Here is a 12,433-nt window from a genome sequence, read left to right as displayed (position 1 = left end):
ACTTTGAGATAGACATAATTTTTAAGGATGGTTTGTTATTTCTCCTATTTGTTTAAACAAGAATAGTTCATTCTTTCTTGCTCTGGAGTCACAGTGACTTTTGCCACTGACATAAAATTATGTATTTATTGCACAAGATAGGTCTAAATGTTTGGGTACAGATTTCCCAGTGGGGCTTTTAAACTAGCCCTGGAAGTACTATTAAAAGAGGAGTTCTAGAAATGTTTCAAACAATGATATTATAGCAGGACATGGCGTGGATTTCTTTATGCAAGTTCTGGTTTGTTTGCTGAAACACAGGCTCACACTCAAATATAATGATTTTGTAGTCATATCTCATAGACCCATACTTGAGGAGTCTGGATAGACTCTGGGAATCTGGACCTAGACTCTTTCCCTGGATATTATTTCTCAAGATATTCTGAATTTTCAGTAATAACATGCAGGATGGCAGTATCAGAAAAGGAGTGGGCTGAATTCAAGGTTGAGATCGAAGTTGCTTTTCTTAAGTCTAATTATTAACCACCTTTCAGAAAATAGAGGGTGACTGTTCCTATGGCAACAAGAGCCTTAAAGCAAGAAAGCGTTCACGGCCTGACATTTTTAGCCAACTCTTTACTGATCCAGTTTGCTGGGGAGGAACCAAGACTCAGGGTCAAATGTAGCCCCAACAGAGAACTTTACCTCATAGCTCTCCTTTTCCCATAGTTCTTCAAAAGACATAAATCTGGGGCTGGCTATGTTGCTTGTCCCCAAGACCACTTCCCCAACATCCTGGTGTGTGTGTGTTTCTGTATCTATTCATATTCTATCTGCCTTACTCATTTCTCAGCAAATCCAGATTCATTTTCTTCACAGTTGTCAATGAATCATTCAAAATGTACTTTTAGCTCAGAATTGAATAATGCCTTAGGAATAAAGCAGATTCTGTTGTTAAATGTCTCCTGAGCAGGACTTTTGGATTGCTTGTTAAGTGCAGGCCACATTTTTCTTAGCTGTTCTTTCTTTTCTTTTAACAATGTTTTTCATGGATGCACTCTTTCGAATTTGTTAGTTTTGTTTTCATTGGAACCAATAGCACTTCTAATGGTTGTTTCTTTACTTATAAGTGAACAATCTGAGTGGCCCGCTTGCAGGTTCCCCAGTTACAAATACCATGTTATTTTTAGTTCCTTCAGCCCTACTCAATCAATGTAATCTTAAATTACATGTGGGGTTGGACTCATCATTTGCTTTTACTGTGAATGCCACAAACAGACAATGATATGAGTAATCGAACATTCAGCATACATGGACATGTTTTTACTGTTGAATCAAGCAGACTTTATGCCTGAATTAATCTTCTGTTTCAGGGCTAGACCTAACAGGCACTCACTCAGTAAGTACCATCAATGGTGCAGGGCCATCATAAATGATTGTCAGTGACTCTATGTTTATCCAGAAATGTTAATCATGAGTTTTTTTTCCTGAAACCATGTACATATGAAAGCTGATATGTGCAAAATGAAATGCATGTAACATCTTTCTCTCTTTCCCTTTCTTCCTGCCTTCCATAACACATACATGCTCCAGAAGCACTTTCTTTTCTGATAAAGACAAAGATCTTGAGTTTGACTTTTCAGATGTCAGGTTTTTCTTGACCAGAGGAGTAGGAAGGAAAGCCTAAAGCCCTAATCCTGTGTCCAGTTGAGGGATGGGAACACATCACACAGTGTTTCCCCTCACTTCCATTCTTGTCTCAAAGACAAGACTGAAATTTTGAAGTGAAGTGAATGGAATCTTAAAACACAGACATAAATCCATTTTCATGACTGTATGTGATGGAAATCAGCCCGGGGTATCATTTCAGGAACCTACTGGCCAGCAGGAGATGGTTTGCCAATGAAGTTTGTAGGAGTTACTGGAAACAGACGGTATCATGCTTACATCTAGAGCACTGAGACTGTTTACCAATCTTTCATTTTCTGGGTTCACCATCCTGCACCTGAAAAATCTCTGAGTGGAATATCTGGTTATCTGTTATTGGCCCACCAACCCTGAAAGACTAACCCCAGTGCTTGCAGAACACTCAGCCATGGAAACGCTGTGATAAAGCATTGCTGATATGTTAACAGCCTCTGATTCTGAGAAACAAACCTCAACTTATTATGCTTGCCAAGCAAGAGAGCCCTGACTTTAGGAGTGCAGTCTCCCCAAGTAGTGTTGAGCAGAGCTTATATATGTTGCTAGGAAAGCACAGACGATTCTAATTAACAGAAGTGGCGACAAGAATACTGCCTGCCTCCTAGAGCAGAGCGGGGTTGCCTTAACACACTCAGCATTCCATCTGTCTTAGGTTAAAACGGGTTTATTTTGGCCTGGAAGTTCCTGATTTGATTTCAAACAGTAAGGTTTCTCAGAACGATATCTTTGATCCTGATGTGATTTAAAGAACAAGATTCGTAAGGTTATGTCCTACATGCTTGCTGGCAGAGCTGTTCTATAGTTTTATTCAGTGGGGGTTGGTGTGCAGCAAAAGCAGAGGGAGCCAGCAGCCGTGGGTGGTGGTAGAAAGTAGAGGAAAACGTGTTGAAAATAGATCCTGGATCCTTCTATATTTTCACTGAAATGCTCAGGAGAGCAGTGTAGGGGCATCAGAAATGTCCCTGGAAGGGGGAGCTATTGGTGTGCATTTAGCTGAAATGAAGTGCAAAGTTTTTGATTTGAGTAGTTTGTAGTATAGCAAGTTTAAGAATTTGGGTTCCAAATGAACTTATGATTACCAGTGGGGGAAGGATGAGGGGAAGGGATAGTTAGGGAGTTTGGGATGGACATATACACGCTGCTGTATTTAAGATGGATAACCCACAAGGACCTACTGTATAGCACTGGGAACCCTGCTCACTGTTATATGTCAGTCTTGTTGGGACGGGAGTTTAAGGGAGAATGGATACATGTATATCTATGGCTGAGTCCCTTCCCTGTTGAAACTATCGCAGCATTGTTAATTGGCTACACTCCAATATAAAATAAAAAGTTAAAAAAAAAAGAATTTGGGTCTCATACTAATTAACTATATGACCTTGGGAAAATTACTCAACCATTTAAAACCTAGTTTACCTCATTTGCAAAAGAAGAATATAATTGTCCCAATTGTGTAAGACGGTTTGGAGGACTTAACTGGCTTGCAAAATGCTTATCACATTGAAGGCATATGGTTGACGACTCAAATGAGTTAGACTTTATCATATTTTCAGCGTCACTTTTGAACACTCGTATTTCTTGTCCATCTGAAAACTACTTTTCTAAAGACTTGACTTGCCTTTATTTTTAATTCTGGGCTCATGCTCGTTTCTTTTCAATCTATCATATCTGCTTTAGCATGCCAAGCCTCCTATACAGCATTTTGGAAGTGAATAAAGAACAAATCCAAGTGTTTCACTCATAGCTTCTTGGGCGTTCCTTAGATTGAGTTATGGCTGGTCATTTCTTGTCTTTTTTTAAAAAATCATCATCTTACGGTTCTTTAATGGCATAACTTTCCAAGTTGGTTTTTGGTGTCAAAGAATTAAGAGCTCCCTTATGTTTGGACCCATGAAGACTTGGCTGCTTTTGTGTTTGCTAACTCTTGACTCTATCAACCCACGGAGGATTGACATATGTTAATTTGGTATTAAATCATATTGTGTCTTCACTGTCCATCTGTTTCCCTGATTGATCTATTTATTGTTGAACATCACAGTGTGCCAGGAATTTTACTATGTTTCAGGGCTGTGGTATAGATGCAATGGAGATGGTCCCTCCTTTCATGGAGCATAGGGTCCAGCAGGGACTGGACAATGAATCAACAATGAATCACTAATGTAGTAGTGCCCTGAAGGGGACTGCAGAAGGCTGTGGGGTCTCCTAAACTAGCCTGAGAGAGGGGCTTAGGAGGGCCTCCCTTGAAGGAAGTGATACTGATGTGAGATCTGATAAAGTGGCTCCAGTGAGAAGTAGGTGAACATTCCAGGAGAAACAGCACCATATTCAGAGACCTGGACATGGGAAAGATCTTGCAGCACTTGAGGAACTGGAGTAAAACTAATGATTGGGGAGGAAAGAGCGGGGGTCTTGAGTCCTGAGGCGGGGCTTCAACCTTATGAAGGATTCATTCTTTTTGGGAGCTTCTTTGATGTCTTTCTGATGTTAAGTGGTTACATAGTCTAGACGGTTGCTAAGTTCAGCGATGATAGTGTATTTGGAACCTCATTAAACAGCAATGTTTTATTGCTCTTTGGTGATTAATGAAATCTTGTCTCTGGCCAAGTAAACATATTCTTAGCACAATGTGTTTTAAATCAAGTCAAGAAGACAGAAGTACAAGTGCTGGTGAATACCTCAAGTTAATCCATAGAGAGAAGAACATGGAGCTAGAGCTTGTTTCGTTTGTTTGAGCAGTCTCATCTGCTCTTCTGTGTTAGTTATCCTGTCTCTTCTACTTTCAACTTTCTCAGTTTTGTCTAAATGTTGTCAAACAGAGCAAACCAAAAGTCCAACAATAGATACTGCTTCAAAGCTGTGGAACTCATGGCAACCTCAGTGCGTCAGTAGTTAAACTTTTCCTTTCAATTCCGGTAGTTATAATTATCTCTAGTGTCAGCAAGGGTGATGAGGAGTCACAATTTCCAAGACCAAACTCTCAAGGTGTGTGAAACTAGGATACTACATAAAAAGGGATTCTAGACTTTTTATTGATACATATATATATATATACATTCTTTTAACAGCAGCAGAAATCAGTTTATTCTATATGTGAAAAAGGAAAATTACCATTAAGAGATAATAAGCTCCATTTATCCCTTGACAAAAATTTATATTGTTTGTGCTTATCCCTTCTAGGGGATCAGGACTCTATCTTTGGACTTTTAGAAGGGTGGGCAAACATATTAGACTTTCTGTGAAAGTGTTATAATAACTAGCACCTTTAAATTCAAAACATTTTGCTGCTGATATCCATCTAAGAAGTGTTTCCCCAAGAGGGGCTTCAAGTCTGCCTGCTCTGGAATTATCCATAGAGCTTAATTAGAAAATAAGATTTCCTGACCCCACAATGAAACTGTCAAATCTGAATCTATAGAGCAGGGAGAGGAAGAATTGGATAAAATCTAACCTTCTATTTTATGTAGAATTTAAAAACTTATTAGCTAAAACTCCTAAACCTTAAGAATAAAATGATGTAGAAAATCAATAAACATAAAATATATTTATATTCTGGGCTTCCCTTGTAGCTCAGTCAGTAAAGAACCTGCCTGCAATGCAGGAGACCCAGGTTCGATCCCTGGGTCTGGATGATCCACTGGAGAAGGAAATGGCAACCCATCCCACCATTCTTGCCTGGAGAATCCCATAGACAGAGGAGTCTGGCAGGCTACAGTCCCTGGGGTTACAAGAGTCAGACATGACTTAGTGACCAAACCACCAACCACCACCACTATATTTATAAAAATATAATACTCTATAGAATATCCGATATATACTTTTAATTTTAATCTACTCATCATACCTAAAGAGTTTTACCTACGGATTTTTTTGATCTTATTTAAAAAGCAGAACAATTTTTTATTTTCTCATTTTCCTTGTTATTATGGCTTGTATGTCTTCTTAGATACACCCATAACTTAAAAGTGAACATTTAATTTCAAAATACATGGGGTTTTAGAAGTAACCTTGACATTAATTTTTCATTTTAATATTAATTTATCATTTAAATACTTTCTTCCCTGCAATCACCCTCTGTGTTTTTTTTTCAGTCTTCTGACTTTATTGAGGTTTTTCAAGAGCTAAGTCAAAGATCTCTCTTGGTAAATGTCACACTGAACTTGAAAATATGTGGGTTATTTTCAAATATCTTTTGATATTGATTTCTAACATAATTCCATAGTGGTAAGAGAACAGACTCTGTATGATTTCAATACCTTTGGAGCATAAAATGTTTGCACCTGTTTTACATCCCTGGATGTATTCCAGTGTTTCCTGATTTATAGTCTATGGTATAGACTGTAGAAGTTGTATCCTGAGGTTGTGTGAAAACTGTATAAGTCTTAATTATGTTGAATTGGTTCACAGTGCTTTTCAGGTCTATGATATCCTACTTTCCTGTCTGCTCATTCTATTAATTTTTGAGAGTTTGATATTGAAACTCCAACTAAAAATCTTAATTTATCTACTTAAAAAACAATTGTAATCTATAGTGGAACTACATGTAACTTTGTTCTGTGTTTTCCAAGTCTCCTATAAATGTGTTATCATACTTTAATAATTTAAAAATAGAATAATAAAAGTATTAAAAACCAGAACTTTTTTTTTCTTAGCAAGAAAACTACTGGTTCCCAGTTGCCCAGTCCCATTCTTCTTAGGGAATCAAAATTCAAGCCCAGATTTCTCAGTGAATTTTCCAGTATGTGTATAGCTCTCACTCTAGATATTTCAGGACATTTGACAGCTTTGTAACTTGTGTATTTATAGGCTTCTTTTCCTAACATTTACACTATTTTGGAGGAGGGGTCAGATAGACGCAACCAGAAAGTTAAGTCCCTTGGACAGCAAGGAGATCCAACGAGTCAATCCCAAAGGAAATCAATCCTGAATATTCATTAGAAGGACTGATGCTGAAGCTCTAATACTTTGGCCATCTGATGCAAACAGCCAACTCATTGGAAAAGACCCTGATGAAGGGAAAGATTGAGGACAGGAGGAGAAAGAGGCAACAGAGGATGAGATGGTTTGATGGCATCACCAACTCAATGGACATGAGTTTGAGCAAACTCCAGGAGACGGTTAAGGACAGGGAAACCTGGCGTGCTGCAGTCCTTGGGATCACAGAGTCAAACATGACTGAGTGACTGAACAGCAAGAAAGTTTTGAGCAATGAGAAAACCTTCATTAAGAAGTGAATTTTGGTCCCGGAAGGATTCCCAGAGCACAACAAATGCTTGGCAATCCAGAGAAGCATGCTCCCAGGACACGAGAAAGTGTTGAGATATATTAGAATAAAAATGAGTGACAGGTGATCTGAATAGATAGGAATGCAGTAGAGAGCCAAGATTTTGATGAGAGAGCAGAGGGATAATATATAAATAAAGGGTGAGAAAATGATTGTAGGAAAACGAGCCAGGAGAAAGCCCACTTTGGTTGAATTTAAAATAGACCAGAGGGAAACATGGGCTTCCCTCATAGCTAAGTTGGTCTGAATCTGTCTGCATTGCAGGAGACCTGGTTTTGATCCCTGGGTCTGGAAGATCCTTTGGAGAAGGAAATGGCAATCCACTCTAGTATTCTTGCCTGGAAAATCCCACGGGCGGAGGAGCCTGGTAGGCTGCAGTCCATGGGGTCGCTAAGAGTCGGACTCGACTGAGCGACTTCACTTTCACTTTTCACTTTCATGCATTGGAGAAGGAAATGGCAACCCGTTCCAGTGTTCTTTCCTGGAGAATCCCAGGGATGGGGGAGCCTGGTGGGCTGCGGTCTATGGGGTCCCACAGAGTCGGTCACGACTGAAGCGACTTAGCAGTAGCAGTGGGATTCTTAGCGTAGGTGCTGTGCTGAAAGGATAATTACAGGAAAAAAACTATATGGTTATTTTCTCATCCTTCCTAAACGCTAGCCATTATAAGAAATAGTGTTTTGAGAGTTAGATGAAGAATTTGTGCATGGCTACCATCTTCTTGCTGCTGCTGCTGCTGCTAAGTCGCTTCAGTCGTGTCTTCATGGGGTTGCAAAGAGTCGGACATGACTGAGCAACTGAACTGAACTGTCCTGCAGGAGCCAGTACCTCTTTTTTTTTTTTTAAATTTTCAATTAGAGTATAATTGCTTTACAATATTATGTTAGCTCCTGTTGTACAATGAAGTGAATCAGCTACATGTATACATATATCTCCTCCTTCTTGAATCTCCCTTCCAAACCAGTGCCTCTTACAACAATTCCCATTACCTGTTCGTTCCTAAGTGTACCTAGTCCAGATGCGACTTACCAACCAGACGTCATTTTTATCATCATCAGTATGTCCTGGCAACAGGTTTGGCCCTGTTGTAAGCAGGTCAGCCAGGTGATAGAGAAAGTTGTTGAAGGTCATGGAAAGTTAACTGAAAGTCATATTCTCACTTGGAAAGAAGAATGGTTCTATTAACCCTGTATCCCAGGGATGGGGGAGCCTGGTGGGCTGCCGTCTATAGGGTCAACTGAAGCGACTTAGCAGCAGCAGCAGCAGTAGCCACAGGTACTAAACAAGGATCCAAAGGAAAACATTTTAACAGGAGTGGACTCCTGTTAAAATGAAGACTGGAGTGGACTCCTCCACTGGAGGAGTATTAAAAATATTAAAAATACTGGAGTGGACTCCTGTTAAAATGAGGACTGGAGTGGACTCCTCCACTGGAGGAGTATTAAAAATATTAAAAATACTGGAGAGGACTCCTGTTAAAATGAGTCACTGGGGACTTTTCTGGTGGTTCAGTGGCTAAAACACCTCAATCCCAATGCAGGGGGCCTGGGTTCAGTCCCTGGTCAGGGAACAAGAATCTGCATGCAGCAACTAAGACCCAGTGCAACCAAATAAATAAATATTAAAAAAAAAAAAAAAGAGTCATTGGCGGGGGATGGAAGTGGGGGTGGTGGAGTTGACTGGCCTAGCACAGCTTGTTAAATAAATGCTGATTTGGACATTATCATTGTAAGAAGAATTACCCTTCTCATCTTTGCCTTCTATCTGGGACTTTGATCTCCCCTTTGTTACTGGACTAAGCTAGTTGACTCAACACTTCAGCTTGGATATTACCTCTTCCAGCAAGCCTTATCTGACATGCCCCTCAATCTGGGTTAGGAACCCCTTTTGTATACTCCAGTACCACCCTTATAATTCTACACTTTATGTTCATCTCTCCTGCACTTCTGAGCAGTTGTTCATGTCTTCCCAGAACTGAACGTAGTTCCTAGCACATGGTAGATGCTCAATAAATAATTATTGAGTTTAATTAAGCTAAATTAATTACATTTAATTAAGCCCACTCGGGCTGGGTTGGTAAAGAAAGATTATGGAAGTTCAAAGGAATTCTTGGAAGATACTAAAGTGTGTGTGCGTGTGTGTGTGCATGCCCGCACGTGCAGGAAGAGAGAAATGAAGAAACAGAGCATCAGTGAAATCAGTTGTGCTTTTTCATTTGGGTCCTTCTTCGATGTTCTTTCAGAGGCTAAGATATAAATTATATTTTCAATTATTTTTGATTGTCATGTTATCAGTGAGAATTTTCCTGACCTATTTAAATTGAAACTCACCTGTAACCCAGCACTTCTATTCCCTTTCCAGCTTTACCATAGCACTTACAGCCCTCTGCTATGCAGTAGATAGTGTTTATTTATCCAGTCCCCTCCCACAAGAATGTAAACTCTGTAGGGGAAGGAATTTTTATTTATTTCCTGCTGTACTCCTGTCACTTAGAATGGGGCTTAGCATGTAGTAGGCACCCACCAGGTATATAATAAGTGAATATTGATGGGAGTGGTTTTATTTGAATGCAAGCCTATAAGATTGAATGATATGGACCTTAGTGGTTTGTAATTTACAGAAGGGATATCCTAGTTCCTATGTGTTTTATATCAATGTATCAGATACCAAATTTGACATCTTCAACAGATGAAATTTGCTCTATGATGTCTAACCTGAAAATATAACAAAAATATATACATTAATGTTGCACAGTGTACTTAAGTCAAACTAATATAAATAAAATACAACACAGACACCTATAGAACAGCTGTCCCCTTCCTAGGTTGAGCTGGTTTCTGGCAACTGGGGAATGGCCCATGGTCTGTGGTCTAGAAAGGCTTTCTTTCAAATGAAGCTATAACACTGCTTAGCGTGCTCCGTGGTGCTCTCCTGGCCCACGTGTCTCTGTGACCAGTCAATATTCCTGAACTTATGTGGGTCATGTGATACAAACAGGGAAAACTGCATTTCTGAGACCAAAGTGTTGAAACTTGCAGTTCCAATGGTCACACCATCCTTCACACTCCCCATCAGGTCTGTGTAGCTAGGCTACATTCTCATTAACTAACTCCTCATAAAATCCTGTGATGCGGGTCCCCACTTTCCTGATTTTAGATAAGCTAACAAGAATATAAAGGGAAACCTACCAAGAAAATTATTTTCTCTTTGAATAAATATTTTGATAATGAAAACTGAAAGTGTTAGTCGCTCGGTTGAGTCTGACTCTTTGTGACCCCATGAACTATATAGCCCACAAGGTTCCTCTGTCCATGGAATTTTCCAGGCAAGAATACTGGAGTAGGTTGCCATTCCCTTCTCCAAGGGATCCTCCCAAGCCAGGGATTGAACCTGAGTCTCCTGCATTGCAGGCAGATTCTTTACTGGCTGAGCCACCTGTGATAATGGTGAAATTTTTAAAAACAAAGCTACAAACTATAGAGGGACTATGGTTTTATGTATATAGTTTCTAATATCTTGAAGTGAACTCCTCTCTCAGTATTAGAAAACACTTCGAGATTTTTCATTGAGATAGTTGCTGTTCAGAAACATGAATAATAGAAGTTTTGGAGAAAGGTAAGTTTGATGTACAGGCCGCTTCTGACCTATTATTTGCTTTCTGTTAAATTTCTGTTTTAGGCGGGACAGTCCCACTGCAAGCATCCTGCACTTTCCCCCATGACGCCGTCTGTGGCCTTTCTTCGCGGCTTCAGGGTTTTGCTTCCTCCCTCTCCTTTGCTCACAGAGCGTTTGTTGAGTGACGCCCATACTGGCCACCGACGTTACGTGACCGTCACCTTCTGATCCGAGGACTCAGACGTTGTTGGCAGGGAGACTTGTCATGTGCACTTGCCCTTGTTGCTAAGTTCACATCAGGCACCGGCCTCACACTGATATTTTGTGCACATGACAGATGTCTGTTAATCCTCGTGGAGGATAGCTAATTAAGATAGGGTGGTCAGCTGAGAGAATCCTCCCCTGATTGGTCACCGCCCACAGTTGCTGGGGGATACACATGGCCGAATTCCAGGGGGCGCTGTTCACACAGACAAGCTGCAATGGGAATTGGGCCCTCTGGGGCTGTGCCTGACGGTGGCTGGGCTCTCCCAGAGGCTGGCTTGGAGGTGAAAATGTAAATTGTGTATTTGGGAAGTACAGAGGATACCAGTAGGGAAGCAGGGAATGATACAGAGAAAAGTAAGTGATATCATAGGGTGTACTACTCTGCCTGCTACAACAGCGGACAACTGAAGCTTCATCCTGTGAACCCTGGGGAATGGTGCAAACACACGCCTTGGAATGATCCCATCTTGGGGGGCAGGGAACTGGGAGCTTTATATAGCAGTTCCGTACAGTCGTTGGTCAAAGGTCTTAATTCTGTGGCCCTCTGGTCTTCTGCATGTAGGCAGTGAGGATTTCTGGGAAAAAAGATCCCCTGAGTCAACAGACACAGATACTAGCATCTAAATGTCACTTGAGTGCAAACATCCATGGTGGGGGGTGGGGGGCTCAGTGAGGTGTATGGGGTTCAGTGAGGCGTATATGGCATCTCTACCAGCAGCCTTGCTTTCTGGGTCTGTAAATGACATCACAAAGCACCTCTCCTTTCTCTCCTTTGAAAAATGAGGATGCAACTCTTAATCTGATGTTGATGCAAACAGCAGACCTGCCAGGTGAAGGCAGAGCGATTAAGTGCTGTTGGGAGTTTAATACTTCCTGGGTTTAAATCCCATCTTTGGCCCTTATATAGCTTACCTGTCAAGTTCTGTAACCTCTCTATGCTTCATTTCCTCATTTATAGAATTGGCACAGTAAAGTGCCTGTGAAGATTAAATTAGACAATATAAACAAAACATGTAAACATATCAGGCTGTTGGCATCAGAGATGAATATGTGAGTCCGCCCTCATAGAGTTTAAATTTTAATAGGGAAAATACTGGAGCAGCAGTCACATTACTTTAACGGAACATGATAAAATTTAGGACAGTGGTAGGCACAAAGTATTTTGAAAGCATTTGGTGCATCCTGAGGAATCAGAAAGGCTTCCTGAGAGAGGTGATGACTAAACTCCCAGAGAAGAGGGACTGGATGAAGAGAGACCTGCTAGGTGAAGGGGATCATTTGTTCCATGTGAAGGAAAGTATACCCCACTCACCTTTTCCTCAAATTTGAGTTGTGTGGGATGCAGAGACTGAGGAGTGAGCTTAGGCCAGTCTTCAAAAGCATTGGCATGTAACAACCTATGTGACTGCCCACAAGTCCTTCATCCTCTTCCAAGTCCCTGGCTCCCCTTCTGGGCTAAGAGGGACCCTGCGTATAAGGGCTATGGCTCTATCCAAGCAGGCACCTTCAGAAGCTTTGGTTTTGTGGGCAGAGTCTGTGGCTGGTTGTATGGCTGCTCCATCCCATGATTTAGAGGGTTTGTGTGGA

This window comes from Bos javanicus, chromosome 20 (genome assembly GCF_032452875.1).
Source record: "Bos javanicus breed banteng chromosome 20, ARS-OSU_banteng_1.0, whole genome shotgun sequence".
NCBI lineage: Eukaryota > Metazoa > Chordata > Mammalia > Artiodactyla > Bovidae > Bos > Bos javanicus.
Note: the sequence above shows the minus strand (reverse complement) of the source record.